The following is a 17,169-nucleotide window of genomic DNA, read 5'->3' as shown; positions in this document are numbered from 1 at the left end:
AACTGAGACTGTGACTCAGACTCAAATCACAAATCAGCATTATACATAGTTATGAACGTCATTATTCAAAAAGTATAAATACACTGGGCATGGGAGGCAGACCTGGGAGGATTGCCATAAGTTCAAGACCAGCCTGGTCTACATAGAGAACACCAGACCACCTGTGATAGAATCACACCACAGACACACACACACACACACACACACACACACACACACACACACACACACACGGCAAATACAGTTTCTAGAATACTTCCCATGTCCTTATGACTTCATGCTCTTAAAGGAGCTATTTGTCCTATGTAAAGAAACCTTGCTCCTTTTCTTGCCTATTCAAATTCCATCTTATTCCTTAAAGCACATCTCTAATGGCAGGCATATCGTTCTCAAAAAGCCACCTGTGACCTAGATGAGCATCCTCACCCCCTCTTCCACCTTCCCACAGCTTTGCTCTGAGTATACTGGAGTAAGTAGCAATGAGCTTTGAATTCGAGCTACTCCTGGAGGCATTGTCTCTTACCAACTTACAGACTCTGTGGCGACTTCTCCTTGCCTTTGACTTCTACTGAGGAAAGCACAAAATCCTGATAACATGTCTTAGCAAGGTTTATTATAATTCTGATTTAAAAGTGGAAAAAAATGTGCTGGGCGGTGGTGGCACACGCCTTTAATCCCAGTACTCGGGAGGCAGAGATAGGCGAATCTCTGTGAGTTCAAGGCTGGCCTGGTCTACAGAGCGAGATCCAGGACAGGCACCAAAAATACACAGAGAAACCCTGTCTTAAAAAAAAAAAAGTGGAAAAAGTGCACAGGGTGACAAATCCTGTTGAGATTCTAAGATTATCCAGTTATTTTCCTAGGCTGTTACAGGCTGGAGTTTAAGGAAAGCCCCTTTACACTCTATTGAGTTCTTCAGTGAAAGACATGGGGCTGGGGCTTGGGAGCTAAGTAAAGAATCAGTGGGAGCAATGGAAAATACAGCAATTGCCTTTCAATCTGGGAGTTGAATATTTTGCCACAATGGGACTTACTGTGACATCTCCCAAAAATAATATTACAATTTTTTTTTAGTTTACCACTCGAGATTTTAGAGTATGTAAATACAAAAACTATACTAAGTGCTTATAGGTAATATAGATCTTAGTTCTCTTAACAATCATGAGAAAAGGGTTTTGTGTCTTCATCATGATCATCATGATGATTATGATTATTCAATGGATGAGGGAGGTAGGGTTATGGCCAGAAAATTAAGCAGTTTTCTCAAGCTTATATAGCTAATGAATGGCAGGGGTTGACTTTAATCCCATACAAGTTAAAGCAAGATTCCTGGTCCTAAGCAACACACTAATTTGTCTCTCTCTGCAGGTGGAGAATGCCTTATTATCCTGTGTCATAGTTCCCTGTGATTATGAATGGATGTGGAAGGTTGTTGAACATGGTTGTCATGTAATAAAGGGATTACAACTGACACCAACAAAGAGAAGGGTCACTGTAATTACTAAATTAATAAGTGACATTTTGACTGGGTATAAGAGACTTCTACACGTCAGGATCTCTGCACTTTCTAAACAAACATCTCTACCACTGTCAACCAGCATGCAAGGAGGGCATCATAATCTTCATCAAACAGACAAGGAAACTAAAAGCCATGGAGGCTGAAGAGTTACATGGAGCCCCAGCAGCTACCCAGAAATAAAAGGGCAATGCTTGTAGGGATGTCTTTGATGGAATCCCACACTGACTGCATTGTCTTAGAGAAAAGATGAGATTATTTTAGTGCTCATCCCCCTCTTCCAACTCAAAGAAAACCTTTATTATCATTCTTATTGCCATTTTCCATCTCAGGGCCCTTTTGAACTTGAAGGTTGTTGTTTGGTCCTCTCTGCTCCTAATCTTATTTTTCCAGAATTTTGTAGGCAGGGTTGAGTATAATTGGGTTGGACATCAAATTGAAATTTTCTATTTATCCTACTAACTGAACAACTGGAAGACATGACAATTTCTTACTCAACATTGAAAACTCAATTCCTGGTAAATAGAAGGTCAATAAATGTTGAACCAAACAGCGCTCTTCCCTGTCATTCTCCATGGTTTTACTGATTGCTTGCCTTTGGTCTCTTGCCTTATTTTATCACCTGCCTTATTTTGTTTTCTAATCTTGGAGCTATAGTGGCACCCACAGTCACTATCAACTCCATGGGAGCATTCTGATTCAAAGGTTTGGCTAACCCACCCTAGGGAAACAGGAGCCAGAGCAGGGTCTGTTGCCTTGGGAGCAGGGCCGTCTGCCTCCTCTCTACTCTCATGGAGTGCTGGCTATCACACTCCTGGTTAGCAGCCCTTGTGTTCAAATTCATTCATTACTGAAGATTAATCAATAATTGAGCATTATATAGCCACCCAGAGGCCATTTCATGGTGCAGTGGCATATTTATTACTTTATTCAGTGAAGGGACTCAAGAGCTCGCTGGTATTGCTCACAGTTTGATTATAAGATGCCTGACTGACAATCTAGGACTCTCAGCACTTCCCAACTGGCCTTTCTCCTATATCTCAGCCCAGTCCTTCTGGCACAGCTGCTGTCTGCACTAGCCCAGACCTCCCAATCTGTCCCTTTTAGACAGTCAGCTTGGGTTCCTCAAGTTGATCTGTACTGAGGCAGGGATGAGCCAGACAGCTCGGGAGCAATGCCCTTGGTGGCAATATTGAAGTCTGTAGGGTTGCCCTGGCAGCAGCTGGTACTTGTTGCTTACACTAAGCACTGCCATCAAGTTCAAAGCTCTTTTTCCTAGTGTGACAGGAGGGTACCCCAGTGTGCTTTGAAAAGTGCAAATGGAAATTGGTAAGAATGCTATTGATCACATGGAGCTGGAGAATATGATCCTAGGAGGAATATCTGAAGTTTCTACAGGGAAAAGATTCCCTTAAAAATCCTCTGTACTATGCAAGTCCATGGTCCATGCCACACTTGGGAGAGGTCTTCTGATTGACTGGCACTTGAAGTTTTGACTCTGGTACTAATTGTTGTGTTTTGCCCAATATATTCTGTTGCAGGCCAAATCCTTAGTTTCTAATCTTACATAAATTTTATCCTTAGGAAAAGCATTGATCTACATGTCTATGGTAGTTTCAATCTGGAGCAAAAACTGCACCACTAAGAGATATTCACCATCAAGGGTTCCAGAACTTCATGTTTTTGTGTATATCCAGAATGATAAAGTTTCTCAGTTCAAAGTTCCGTTAGAATATCTTCTAGCAGTGTTTGGATCCTTTGTTCCTCCTGTTTACAAGACCAGGTACAGCATACCTGGTGGGATTTCCAGACCCCCTTCATGTACAGAGCAATGCCTATGCTCTGACGTGTTGGGTCTTTATTCAAGAAGGGCCTATTTATCATAACTTTCATTGACAATGACCAAACTAATGGATATTAATGGCAATGACATGAAACTAACCATTGTTCTTTAAGAGGAAACTGTATCAAGGCATCCTTTTCTTTTAGGATAAGAATCCTAGGGAGAATCTTGTCAGTGCTACAGGTAGTGTGCACAGGGATGTCACAGGGCATGTGACAAGTCTGGACTCCTCTGCAGAGAGAATGGGAAAAGGCAAGTGTTCAATACACAATTAAATGGTGGTTCAATGATTTTGTTTGTTTGTTTTTAAAGCAAAACTAGCCATTATTGATAGAGTACCTACTAAGTGCCAGTACTCCTTTTTACCCTTTATTCTCCTACAGCTGAGTTGTTAAGATGAACATTAGACACCCTTTTGGGTAGAACTATGCCAAAGGCAGAATGAGGCAGGCAGATCCCTGGAGTTTACTGGTTTTTCTTTCCCTTACAGCACAGAAAAAAATGGACAGCATCTGAAGAAACACACCTGATGTTGTCAGCTGGCTTCTGCATGTACATGCATACACATGCACATGCACCTACACACACACACACACACACACACACACACACACACACACACACACACACACACAGAGTATTCTTTTCCCTATGAAAATTCTCCTTTTAGGTTTTTCAAAAGAGATTCTAAAAGCTTTCCCATGATTCTCCTTGATTATTCATATATAAATGAAGCAATGACCTGGTTTAAACTTCTAGGATATGAGATGAACACATCATGAAGTCTTCTTTTATTATGAAATCCTTAATCCCAACCATAAGGGAGGAACTTGTCTAGCCTCTCACTTCTTCAAGACCTTACCTCTTAACATCATCAGTCTAGTGTCCCCTGAATGTAGGAAAGCTACTCAAACTATAATCCTATCACCTCCATCCATTGTTTAATCTTGTTTTTTTAATCTTGAGGTAAAGCTTGGCCTTTACCTCATAAAAGCTAAAGCCACTGTCTCTGGGGCCTCGCTCCTTATTCACCCTTCAATCTCTCCTGGTCTCACAGACAAACTGGAAATCTCTCAGGACATCTCAAGGAAGAACCATCATTCTGAGACTCTCTCCTAGTCTCTACTTACTGGGTTACTTTTCTTCTTTTCACATCTTCACCCTCTTGATGCTCATAGAAACTCTTCAGGCCATGAGAGTCAGGGTGGGGCTTTCTGCTCATGGGGGAACACAACACACATCCAACTCATATGGATGATCTCATTTGGTTTTATATTGCATTGGGGGCTCAGCAATCCCTTGTTTTGTCACTGTTCTCAGTCAAATTTGCACTGTTTTTGGTGCCTTTCCTGCCTTTTCAACTCAGTGTTGGAATCTAAAGCAGTCTATGAGATGTACCATTCACCCAAATTACTTTCTCTAGATATGGAAACTGACCCATTCACACACTATGCTAGCAACAGAATTACACATGAAACTTGGCCTCTAGGTGAGCATAAGACTTTTGTTTATGTCATATTGAACATCTGAAAAACCTGGAGTTACATATGATCTGACTCAGGACCCCTAGACTAGAGCTTACCTATGCCTGTTGATCACAACCTCAGTAGTTACTTGCTTTTCCTGAGTGCTTTATAATTGCTGGCTTTGTTTCCTTTCCCAGTGAAGCAATTAGCGTATCAGAGCTGAAGGTATGATCCACAGTTCCTCAATTCATCACCCAAGCTTGACCTCCATACTGTGCTCCATCTCTCTTGGGAAGAGCACCAAGCCAGAGGTGGCTTTCAGGACTGAGACCCAATTAGATTTATCACTAAAAGGAACAAAATAACCCAGGCCACTTAGTGCCAGTTATATGAAAGGGAAATAGGTTAATTCTTGATTGAAGAAAAAAAAAAGATTCAGATCCAGCAGCTTGTTGTGGTGTGGCCTTATGCAGAACAGAAAGCTGTAGCTTCCGACTGACTTGGTCATGTGTTTATGCCTGAAGTCAACTTTGTACCTTCAGTGTTGATTTTATGACAGTCACAGCTATAAGGAAATTAAAGAGAAGGATCAGGATGTCACCTTCTACAGTGGGTGTGAACACTGGCAACCTGTCTAAAGGCAAAGACTCAAAGCAGGAGCTGATCACCTGACACAGATATTTACATAGGCTGAGAAAGACAGCGAGGTTCTTCCTTTCATCAGACATGCCATTATTCGTACACACCTGGCAGTGCCCCAAATGTTGCACTCTCAGACGGAGAATCAGACCTTTGTCTGGTAAATGCAGACATTCCTAAGGACAAGCATAATGTCTGTTTCCCATCTTGTCATGTCAGTTTGGAGAACTATAACTCATGTTTTCCAATACTGGGCTCCACTGATGTCAGTGCCCACCTCAGGAAAATGTCCTGAGATGACATGGAGAGCTGCTTTTGGATGGGCCATGTGACCTTTGCCTGACCTTTTTGCCTTTAGAGTCAGTGCCACTCTTGGCTCCCCAGTCTCTGCCATAATTAAGTCAAAAGTTTCCACTATGGAGAGAAGAGAAGAATAGGCCAGATGGCTCCATGTCAACACTAGTTGGTACAGCCGCCACCATCATCTTGATGCTGACAACAAGAGCCAGCTAAGTGTTCACATAGCTCAGACTCTTAAGAACATTGTCGCTGGGTCAAGTTGTCTATTCCAGTAATCCCAAAACCTGGGAGATGGAGGCAGGAGAAGCAGAGTGAAAGACCATTCTTGGCTATATAGTGAGTTCAAGGCTAGACTACATGACACATTACAGCTCCCCAGCCCCCAACTGAAACAGTCCCAGGGAGATCAGTGGCTAAGGACCCTTACTGTCAAATTTGATGACCTTAATTCATTTTCTAGGACCCATATGTGAAAAGGACAGAACTGACTCACAAGTTTTCTTTGAACTACCACATGTGTGTTGTGGCATGAGAACCATGGCATGTCCACAAGCATTTATGCTCACTTACATCATAAATAAAACTGTATTTTTTTTTAAAAAAAAAAAAAGCAAAAAACAAACAACAGATAGAAAATATAGAACTAGGAAGATAGTTCAGTTGGAGAAGTACAACGTAAATCTTACCTCCAAAGTCCACATGAGAAAGCCAGGCATGGTGGTACACATCTGTCATCCCAGCACTGGGAAAGTGGAGACAAGTCAATCTTCGGGGCATACTGGTCAGTCAGACCAGCCTACTCGGTAAGCTTTAGGTCCCAGATAGACCTTGACTCAAAAAATAAAGTTAAATGACTACTGAGAATTGACACTTGAGGCTATCCTCTGGTTTCCACACAAAATGCACACATGCAGCCAAACAAGTAAACACACACACACACACACACACACACACACACACACACACACACACACACACACAGGCATGCACACATGCACATATCTATATCTATATCGATATAAATAAAATTCAAATTCAAAAAAATGTTCTTACTAACAGACGAAATGAAAGGCTAATGCCTCTGTCTCTTCCTTCACTGAATACAGGCAAAGGGCTCCCCATTTGGGGTAGATATCATTAATATTAAGTGGTTGGTCTGAGTACATGGGGTAGTGAATGAGGACACCAGAAAATCCAGGTCCAGAATTGCTTCTGCCTGTGGTGAGGAGGGAGGCTGTGCACAGTGTCAGCTTCCCCATGCCCAGCCTACACTGTCTCCATGAAGCATCAGGAAGAGAATAACTGAAGAATAACCAATACTTGAGATCTTCATGACTCTCAGGCATCTCCTGGGATCTAATTTTAAAACAGCAAATAAAAATGTTTTTATAAGCACATATTACTTAATTTAGTTAAAAATTATTTGCAAAAGCAGAGATTGTAAGACTCACAGAATTACATTTCTCTCAAATGCAGCTGGTTTAAGTATGCCTCATTTAAAGGAAGTTTACCTTGCAGAAATTGGGACCAGCACAGTGAAAAATTCTGATTGTTGCTGTTATTATTATTGTTGTTCTTGTTGTTATTCTAAAGGCAACATCAGAGGCCATAACTACATGTGTTGTGAAGTAGAAGCATCTGACCAAACCTAGCATAAAATGCTGTGTTTCATTAAATACAGAGGTGTGTGGGAGAAAACAGTCAGAAATCTTAGTCCTCAGGCAGAAGCATGTTACAGTGTGTTAGTTTCTCAGTTACTGGAAGGTGGGAGTTTGAGAGTGTAGAATGAAACAAAGTGATGGGGAATCACTTTGGGTGTGGTGGCTTGAGATCAGAGCTGAGTGTGCTGTGATGGCTTACCAATGTAATTCCAGCATTTGGGAAGAAGAGACAGGGACATCATAGTTCAAGGTTATCCCTTGGTTCTATAGGAAGTTCCAGGCCAATCTGGGCTACCCATGGCTCTGGGACCCTGGAATGAGAAAATGAGAGACGGGGGGATTTAAAAAATAAAGCAAAACTGAAATTGGTTTAATTTGATCAAATTCACATGAGTGCTGCCACATGAAAATACCCTTACCATCAGAATTTAAGTCTGTAGTAGAATTTTATAAATACTCGGTTTGATTTCACAATGAAATATCACGCACCATAATCCTGAACGATAACCCTCTGAACAAATGATTTTCTACTGAGAAAAGCCAAAAGTGCAACTTCCCCTTCCTTTCACAGTAATGGAAAAGATGAAAGTTGATTATCTGTGAATCTAACTTTCAGGAGAGCAAGAAGCATTCTTGCTTTGAGAAGCTCACACAAGTTTCAGTTTCCACACTCTGGGTTCACACTGCTCTTCCCTACCTCTAAGCCTGGTGCTTGTGTGGAATAATGAGTCCCACAACTTTGGGCCTGATAATGCTTTTATAATATAAAGGAGGAAAGCCAAGGAGAGTGGATTTGGGCATCCCTCTAATGAAAAGTTGGCCTGTCTGTTTTTATCAGCCTAATGAAGCCCTGGCCCCATTCTCTTGCCCGGTGTAAGCCTCACAGTGGGGACATTGAGCGCTTTCCAATACATCCCTGCCACAGATGCTATCTGCCAGCTCTCTTAGCAGAAGAGTTCATTTGAAAGGGATCCTGGCTCGAGTGAGGCTTTGTGAGCCTCCCAGCCTCATTACAAACCAACGGAGATGAACTGACTGCTTAGTACTCAGAAGCCAACCTAACAAAAGCTGACTCATTACACAGGGGAGGCTGGGACTCTCCTGGGCACTGGGTTTCCTTTTGTTTTGTATTTCAGCCCCCTTTCTTCTCCTCTCCTCTTCCTGGCCACCCCAACCCAATCCAGATTTTGTGGCAAGACTTTAGTACTGAAGAGACCCTTTCCTTCCTTTCTTGTTTTCTATTCTATAGAAACACAGATCTAAGAAGGATGCTTCTCACTAGATGCTGTGCTTGCGATGGCCTAATCCAAAGCTATTATCCTCTGTTTTTTACATTGGTGTATATCTTCCTGCTTAGCATGTACAAGTTCTGGATCCTTTGCCTCCTTACCCAGGGACACACCCTTGCAGCCCGGCAAAGGGAGTCAGAAACTCTTGCTCATCCTATAGGGAAAGAGCTGGAGTTGGCCAACCCAGACAGCCCCTCTACTTGTCTTACTATGTCTTAACTCTGAGAAAATTATAGAATGCTTCTATACTCCATATTTAGAGACAGGAAGTGTCAAACCTTTGTAATGACATGATAAGAACCCTCATATGGTACTGACAGAAAAAAATCACCCCAAATGAAAAGGGTTTCAAATATTGTAAATTCAAATATTATGATGAAGTCCAGATCCGGAAAGCATCCTCTTCTCTGAGGGCCTAGAACATTCTCTGCGTATAGTACCCTGCCTCCTTGTCTTCCTCTGTTGAAATAATCACAGTAAATGTGGATGTGCATTCACTCAGGGTTATCCTCTACAATAGTCATAAAGGAGGATCAGTTAATACTTATCCTTACACAGGAATAAGAGAAAAAGCAATCCACCAATCACAAAGTTAATAAGGAAGGGCTGTATGGGAAAGCAAATGTTCCCCTATACACAGTGTGTGAGCTAAGACACTATACTACCTACCTGTGCATAGAAGGGTCAAATAAAATAATCCTAGGAAACTAGGGAAAGGAGCCTGCCCCATAGCCTTCTCTCCCTCTCCCTCTTGCACACTGTAGAGCCCTTACTGCTCCTACCTTAGAAGCTGCAACCCTGAAATCTAAGTTTCTTCCAAGAACAGAGACAATATTTGGGAGGCAGACACAGCAAAGTTAACCTCCAGGTCTCCCACTACTAGTCAGGGACAACTGGAAGAATTTATCTAATGGTCTTGAATTTGTGCTTCCCCATCAAAAACAAAATATTGAAGCTAGGATCACATGATTAATGGTAATCAATGTGAAAAGGAGTGAAATGCATTTGAAATACTGCTCCTTATCTCATCTTTCTCTCTTCCTCCCAATTCTCCAAGAAAAGGCCATTAAACTGATCCACACTCGTGACTTCCTAAGTTAATGTGTCACTTCTCTCAGGGGAACCGCTTTTAAACACACTGGAATGCTTTAGGCCAAAAGGAATGTATTTCTAATTATGGAATTTGATTATTAGAAGTAGAGATTCTACATATTCAAAATCTTTCCATGTAGTAGATGTGCTTTATTTATGGTTAAGTGAATAAATGGGAAAGAGTACCCAGTGAGTCACAGAACTTTGAAATAGTTTGTCTCATTATTAAACACAACGTACCAGCAATGATCACCTCCAAAGCTCTTGGGAAAAGGGTAGGTACACAACTGACATGATTCCTTCACTTGGGAAGCTGGCTTCCATCCTAGCCTCCTATTCTCAGCTCTGGCCTTTTTCCCTTGCATAGAGAGTCAGGAGTTCTTGTTGTTGGCCTTATAAAACAAGAGTACCTTCAAAGCACAGTGATCCAGTAAAGAATGACCATGGCAGGAAAGATTATAAATTGCTGCAGAATTATTTTCTCCACTAGTTTTCTAACTGCTAAGATGTCAGGAGACAAGCTGCACAGCCCTTTGACAGTTGTGAGTTCCAGAGAAATTTCCTCCTGGATTTATGAAATCTGTCACTACCCTTCATTACGTTCATATGTACATAAGGCTGTGCTGCTCGCGCCAAATCAAACTTTCAACAGTCAATTGACCTTCTCCAGTTCAAGACAAGAACCAAGCTCAAGAGAAATGATTCCATTCTGATCTCAGAGTATGATTATTCCCTCAGGACAGGATGTGCCTCATGGGAAGTTCATGGCCAAAACCAACCCTGCCCCAAGTGCAGAACCACATCCAATAGTGAGTTATAACCCTGAGCAGCAGGCATTGCTCATTCCGCAGTTATGACTGAGCTGGGAATGGTGTGTCTGGCAGACTGGGGCTGCAGATCTTTTTGGTCTTGACTTCTTCTACTGCTCAATCTGATTTATTCATCCCACAACATTTTTTTGAGCCACCCATAATGCCAGGTCTTCAGGATGGGGTCAAATTAGGATCCTACTGGTGCTTGTTCTTACCAACTAGCCTACAGCTCTCAGAACTGTGTGTGGAGATGAAGTCCTAGATAGCATCTGCAGCCCTTCATGAACAAGGTACAGATGATTCAGGGTCATGTACCAAAGAGGCCCTGGTAAATCCTTCCTACAAATCCTGACCCTGTTCATTGAACCAGAATCTCTGGGGAGATGGCTCTGTTGGGAAAGTGTAAGTTTGGTCCCCCAAACTCATGTAAAATAGCCAAGTATGATGGTGCCTGAGTGTAATCCTGGAGGTGGGGAGGCAGAGACAGGAGTATCCTTAGGGCAGGATCATCATCAAAGACAGGAGTATCCTAACCAAACAATCTAGCCTAACTTGTGAGCTCTTGGTTTAGTGAGACAGCTTGTCTCAAAAAATTAAGGTTACAGCAACTGAGGAAGATGTTCAATGTCAACCTCCCTCCACGTGTACACACACATGCATGCACACTCCCCCCAAAATGGGTATATAAATACTCTCTCTCTCTCTCTCTCTCTCTCTCTCTCTCTCTCTCTCTCTCTCTCTCTCTCTCTCTCTCTCTCTCTCTCTCTCTCGTTTCCCATTCCCCTCAAAATTCCAGTATCTTTAGAGAACTTAGACTCAATGTGGTAAAGGAGGCAAAACATTTATTCAGTTTGTTGTCACAATTCTTTCTTTGTTTCATTGTGATTGATTTTTTTTAATGTCAAGGTTTGTGTTACATATACTAATAGTGTCAGAACTGACAGAGGAAGATTTTGGATCATCAATTTCTGCCTTTGCCAAAGGAGACACTAGCTGTTCCTTAGACAAAGGGAATGCATTGCCAGGGAGGGGCAGCCAGGCCCAAGTGGCAGGGATCACATTTTGTTCTCTGCTGTATACTGACTGGTTTTAAAGAAGCTTTTCCCTAGTGGATGATTTAATTTTTACATAAAAGCTGACCAATTGTCTAAAGGACTCTCATATGCCTTCCATCCAGTTCTTCCTCTTACCAACATCTTCTGAAACTTTTGTTCATCTCTTAAAGCTGGGAAATGAATGTGAGAACACTGCTGTATCAAAACCCACAGAATTCAATCAGGCTTTACAAGTTTTTCCTCTAAGGTCTTGTTTCTCCATCAGCAGACTATTTATGGTGTAATATCACACTTAGGCACACCATTTGCTTATGTATTGTTGTTAACATTACTGACTCTTATATTAAGACATCTGACATCCCAATGCACTGCAGAATATAGGAAAGTGACTTAATTGCAATTGAAAATTTTTAATTTATTTAAGATAGAGTCAATGTATAGTCAGTGATTTTTTTTATCTATTAACTGTGGTCAAACTGACTGAATGACAACCATTTTAATGAAAGATGTTAAAGTCCATTGATGAAGGGGAGAGAAGAGATTGAATGCTACAAGCAACACTGGGTCATGTAGGAACTATGAGCTTTAGTGGTTATTCTCTCAAGGCACAAAATGAGGTGAGAAGCAGTGGTTACATGCCACCTTGCAACATCAACAAGGGACTGCAAATGAATAACAGAGTTATGCTATCCCACTGTCTTGAAGCATAGAGAAATTGAACATTTTCTGATGTTATAAATAACTACAACAGAGCCAAATCTGTTCCTAAAATCTACTATCAGTTACTACATGCTCTGTTTCTATGCATGAAACCACAACACTGACTAAGAAGGCCAGTATGTATTTCAGAAATGAGTACATTTTTTAAAAAAGAAAATATAATTGTATCATTTTGCCCCTCCCTTTTTTCCCCTCCAACCTCTTTCTTATGCCTCCCACCTCTCTCAAATTCATGGCTTCTTTTTCTTTGTTTACACACACACACACATTTAGTATATATAATAGTGCTTGTATATATTTCAGGGATGACCACTTGGCAATGAATAAGCGATTGTGGCCTCTTCCTTGGAGAAGAGTATTTCTCCTACTCTACTATAACAATAATTTTAATGGTGTCAACCCCCAAACATATTGATACCTATATAGTAAAATGCTTATATCTAGATTTCTTTAGAACTCATCCAAATATTCTAATTCTAAACTACTTTAAATAATGCATCATAAACAATCCCTTCTACTAATCATGAATCACAACACCCTTGCTTTGCAGGGGATTTACTGAATGATTCAGTATCATATGTACAATTTCTCATGCTGTCCTAAAGCAGTCTTATTCACGTGGCTAACATCTCTGTAACACCCCCTCATCTTTTTGCAGCTTGTTTTTTATTTTTGGTTTCATTTTTATGATATATCGTTACTTTTCTCATTTCTGTGACAAAATGCCTAGGAAATACAACTTAGGAAAGAAAAGCCTTATTTTGGTTTATAGTACAAGAAGATACACTTCACCACAACAGGAAGATGCAGATGCACAAGCAGGAGGCATCTGGTCCCATGCTCCCACATTTAGCAAAGTGGAGATAGATGAAAACTGGTGTTCAATTCACTTTTTGTTCAGTCTATGACCCCAGCTCAGAGAGTGATGTAACACAGAATAGTTCTCCCTGCTCAGTTAAATGAGGTACCATATCATGGACATATGCGTTATGTGTTTCCATGGTAATTCTAAATTCCATCAAGTTGATAATCTAGATAAACCACGCCACAGGATAAAATCCTTTATCTTATCTCTTTCAGTGTGGTGTTTGTTTTGTTTATTTCATTTTACTATTAAGTTTTTCTTGAACAGTTAGCTTATGATCAAGTATTCTCCACAATTGGAAATATCCAAGCCAAGAGCTCTTGCATTAGTAGTTCCTTTAGTCTTCCAGTGCCCATACTCTCTGCTCCCAGGAGGAAGCCTGTTCAATGCATCATTCTAGATTGTAGCCACAGTGTAATCCTGCCTGGAATGGTGGGGGAATGCTCTACCTCAGTTGGGGCATTACTAGACCTGGTGAACATTTCTTATTACAAAAGAAAAATCCATCACAAACACAGCACTGTCTGTCAAAATCATATTTGTTTGGCATTATGTAGGAGGTGGGAGGGGCTATTTAATGAGATTCTAGATCTTCAATTGTGAAATTGAAGGAGAACTCAAATAGCACCAGGGTATGGTAGAAAAGGAAAAGGAAAGATAAGAACAAAGGAGTGAAGAGAAGGAAAAATAAGAAATCATTAATCCATAGAGTCTATTCATTTGTGTTACACCCATACTGAAATACTTACTTTCTAATCTTTCATTACATTTTTATTCTGTGTGTGTGTGTGGGCACATGTGTGGGTGACCACGTGTATGGGCAGACATGCATGTGTCATATAGTGTGTCTATGGAGCTCAGAGGACAATTTGCAGAAATCACTTCTCTTTTACCAACATATGGGTTCCAGGAATTGAATTGAGGGTAAGTGCTCTTCCCCACTGAGCTTTTTCAGAAGCCCCACCTTTCAAATACACATACATACATACATACATACATACATACATACATACATAATACATATAAGTGTGTATGTATGTGTGTGTAATTATCTTTTCTCCTTAGCTTTTAAAAGCAATTTTTATTTTACCCCAAAGTTATTCAGGGGACCTTCCTGGTAGTCATGAGGGCCTCAGATGATGTTAAACCTCTAGGGTCAGCTAAGTGAGCACTGTAAGCTCCCAGGAACAGGTTGGGGGACTGTCTGGGTTTTGGGGAGGGCAGAGGGATAACATCGGATACTGTGCTTGGAAGGCCAAGGTATTGATGTCAGGGCTTGAGCTAGAGGAACGGCCCTTGAAGTGGGAGGATTGAATGATGAGCCTTAAAAAGCAGTGCTGTTGTGGTACAAACCATGAACCACTGTGGCTGCAATCTAGAGGTCTGTGAATAAAATATGTTTGGAGCCCAAAGTAGAGCAGATGATTACAAATGGTTTTGTAGCATAAACACAGCTGGAGCCATTTTATTTAAATGAACAGAAAGGGCAGCTTTTTAAAAAAGCAAAGCCCATCTTGAGATTCATAAAAGTGCACCCAATGCAAAAGCCTTGGCCAGCAAGCTCAGTAAAACATTCGGGACAGCCGGGGTCAAAGAGTCTTTCACAAATATATTAAGGAAGAAAGGCATACTAGAGAGAGAGAGAGCGGTCTGCTAATAAATCAGAAAAGGAATGAAAATCATGATAGCTCAAAAATGACTGACTTACTGAACTGACGTATGGTCAGAAAAATAGATGTTAGCAACGAGGCTAACGGAAAGCTGTGTAGGTTATTAGAAAGCAATGGATACTCAGTCCATATAAAGTAGCTATTGATGGAGAGCACTGTTAGAGAATATTTGAAAAATCAAAGGCATAAATCAGTAGTCTGGGAGGAAACGTTCCTCGGCTCCAGCCAAGGATGATCTAGTCCTTCGCTCTGCAAGCGATACTCACCTCAACTCTGACTAAAACAAGAAGGGAAATCTGTACTTGTCATGAAAAAGAGCTATGGAACCCAAACAAAAAGGCAATCATGAAGTAAAGCGAGTAGGAGGCAGGACACGGAAAACAATTTTTGGGTGAAACTGTAAAAAGTTGATACTGCAGAAAAAGGCTACAGCTAATGGGATAGGGGAAATTTCAAAGTTAAGTGGATGCTCAGTAGAGAAAAATAAATAAACAAGCTGGTAATTTGAGGATATGTTCTCTCCTTGTCAGTTCCTTTTTTTTTCTCCCCTTGAAGTTAAACGCATTGGAAATTCACTTACTGTTTTCAAATCGTATGCCACCTTAATGAAGTCTTGACTAAAGTTACCGTGAAGCCATGGATCCAAGCTGTCTGGTAAACTCCTACGAAATCTGCTGGATTGTAAGTAGGTCCTCACTCAAACGAGGCTCAAATTTAGTATCCCGCCTTATGTAACACAGCTTCTAAATCTAGGGTTAACTTGGAGAGAGTTTTACGTGGAGTCCTAGGATTGACCCCAGGATCGTCCGCCTCCCCTTGTGTCGATGCACCTTGTCTGCTAAGCCTACCTTCATCACAGCCCTGAGACCTGTCGCAGATCTCACAGCCGGTTCCTCAGTGACACACGCAGAAGGGAGAGGTCATCTGGCAGCTTCCCTCCAGGGGGTTTTTGTGTGCATCCTGGTGGCTAGAGAGATGGCTCAGCAGTCAGAGTGCCTGTAATTCCTGCTCCAAGGGGTCCCTACATGCCCTTCCAGCTTCCATAGTTTTCTCTCTCTCTCTCTCTCTCTCTCTCTCTCTCTCTCTCTCTCTCTCTCTCTCTCTCTCTCTCTCTCTTTCATACATACACATGCAAATAAAATAATCAATTAAATCTTAAAGTAATTTAAAAATCCATTGTGCTTGGACAGACAGACATAGGTCACAATCTTTAACCATAAATGTGTTGATTTGCCCAGGGTGTGAAGGGAGAGTGGTGGGATGTACCAGCTAGCTCAGCCTGGGCTGCACACTTCTTCACATCTGCAATCAGATGTCAAGTCTGTCTCCATAGGACTACACGGATGGGGCTGTCCAAATACGATAGATGATTTGGGGAAGAGAACAATGGTGGTCACTTAGAGGTAACTACCTCGTGTCTGAATCTATACTAGAAGGCCAGATACAAAACAGGGCAGTGGAGCTACACAGAGCCAGGAACCTCTAGCTCTTTTTCATCCCAGTGCCTCTAATGTCCAATTTCTTACCTTTTTCTATCCAAATGCTTCCCCTCTCCAAGCAGACTGGGCGGTCCTGCTTGGTAGCTAGATGTCCGCTTTGACTGGAACAAAGGCAGATTATAGGATTTAATACCAGGGGCAGCCAGATAAGGAAATAAGAAAACTTTAGACCCATGCCAAATGTCTTTTCTAGAAAACAAGTTTTCAGATACAGAGAGATTTAGTCTAGACAAGCCCAAACCTTGGTATCTGAGCCAGAATAGGTGAAGTCAAAGATAAAATTGGGTACCTTGAGCAGAGAGGAAGTACAGTTTAAACACACACTGACCAGGAATTAGCTCTTGGGCTATATAAACTATGCGTACATGTAATACCAGAGCTATAGATGTACCCACTGGAATAAGGCTTGCCTAGTATGTGCGACACCCTTGTTTGAGCCTTAGACTGAGGGGGAAAAAACAACTTGAAATATTGGACTGATTTGGATGCTGCCTTAGTTATTCTTCTGTCAAACTGTTTTCTATGAACAGAAAACCTACTTCTAAGGGCTCTACTAATGCCTTGCAGTGTTCAGTTGATACATCTCAGGTTCTAGATGCACAGTGCTGTGGAGGTGGTTAGAGCAGGTCTCCAACAATCATTATGAAGGTGTAAGGTTGGCATCAGAGAATGGCCACAAAAAAAGTGTGTGACACTTGCCCAATGCTGGTTTGTGACCTGGGTATTAGGAGAGGAGAATTCA

The sequence above is a fragment of the Peromyscus maniculatus genome, chromosome 11 (genome assembly GCF_049852395.1).
Source record: "Peromyscus maniculatus bairdii isolate BWxNUB_F1_BW_parent chromosome 11, HU_Pman_BW_mat_3.1, whole genome shotgun sequence".
In the NCBI taxonomy this organism is placed as follows: domain Eukaryota; kingdom Metazoa; phylum Chordata; class Mammalia; order Rodentia; family Cricetidae; genus Peromyscus; species Peromyscus maniculatus.
The sequence above is the reverse complement of the archived record's forward strand: the minus strand, read 5'-3'. Positions refer to the sequence as shown.